This window comes from Triticum dicoccoides, chromosome 5B, assembly GCF_002162155.2.
Source record: "Triticum dicoccoides isolate Atlit2015 ecotype Zavitan chromosome 5B, WEW_v2.0, whole genome shotgun sequence".
In the NCBI taxonomy this organism is placed as follows: Eukaryota; Viridiplantae; Streptophyta; class Magnoliopsida; order Poales; family Poaceae; genus Triticum; species Triticum dicoccoides.
This window is the reverse complement of record NC_041389.1, coordinates 585,105,880-585,107,340: the sequence shown is the minus strand read 5'-3', so window position 1 is coordinate 585,107,340 and position 1,461 is coordinate 585,105,880.

Sequence of the window (1,461 nt, the reverse complement as noted above, 5' to 3'; positions counted from 1 at the left end):
GATGCCGGCAGTGCATTTCTGATAATAGGAGAAACTAATCTTGCCAATGGCATCCTCTTTGCACTCGAAATAGTCATCATAGCCGACCACCCCCTCTCTAATACGGTTGAAAAGATGCCTACTCATACGGAAACGGCAGCGGAATTTTTGATGTTTGAACAACGGGTTTGTTGTATCAAAGTAGTCCTTCTAAAAAAGGAAATGCCCGCTCTCTCGGTTGCAATTCAACACCGGAAAGTAGCCCAGAATGGAGCCACGGAACAACGGCCACTGGCTATTGAGGTGGTGATGGACCAACACGACAACCAATATCTCCTCCTCGTCATCGGACGATGAATCGTCGGAGTCGCAAAGGAAATTGTGAAAAAAGAACTCGTCGGCGGAGTCCATTTTGTACCTTGGCAAATCGTCGAACAGCTTGCGGGCATCGACGAAGGAGACCGCCGGAGAAGGGAGTCGCGGCGCGCACAGACCAGCTAGCTGCCCCGCCGGCTTCCGACGAGCGTGTCGGTGAGGATCTGACCGGGGCGGCGAGGCGGCTTCTTGGTCGGGGGCGGCTGTGTGGTGGTGGTGGTGGTGGTGGTGGTGGTGGTGGTGGTGGGGGAAGCAGTCGGCTCCCCGGCGGCAAGACGACGGTGGCGGGCGACGTGGGAGTGGGCGGCGTTGCTGGGCGGATGTAGAGGCGCCGACAGCTGGTAGAGTCGTGGTAAAAATGGGCGGCGGCGGTGGTGACGAAGGAGGCGGGCGAGGATTGCTGTTGGATGGGGGGAAGGCCAATGTGCCACCGACCAACGGGCCCGGGAGAGGAGAAGGCGAGCGTGCGCAGGTCTGTCGCGTGTTCGTGCTGACGCAAATCAGACTTAAAAATGGGCCGGGAATGGATCGCCCGCGGACGAAAAGCGAACGCGCATCCGTTCGGGTCGGCACGTTGGGCCGCCTTTTGTGTCTGCACCGACCCAAACGGACGGCGGCGGACGAAATGGGTCGCCCCATTGGAGTTGCTCTAAGTTTTCGTTTTCAAGCAAGCCCCGCCGTCCTTAGCCTGAAGTAGTTTCAAAATTGCCCGCTCATATACTGATGCATTCTTGACTACTTCTTCTTTTATTGAGAGAGAATCTTGACAACTTATATTTCTACGCAATGCTGTCGCGAGCAGAGAGAAGGGAGAAACACCGAAATTAAGAAATGGGCCAATCAAAGAATCACTTATTTTCAAAAATGCTACACGTACGGCCTCTTACGGGGCTGCTACAGACCCTTCCATAAATCAATAAATGCCCCCCCCCCCCTCTTCCCCCTGATTTTCACCTGTGTGGGGCCGCACCCACACCCTTCATCCAATTAAAGCCTGCCATTTCAGAAATCACCCCTTAAACTCATGTAAGTGTTTGTATGTCTAGCAAAGCTCGCTTATTTTTTTAGGTCTGTCGACGCTGAATCTTTCGACTCGAACAAAGGGGA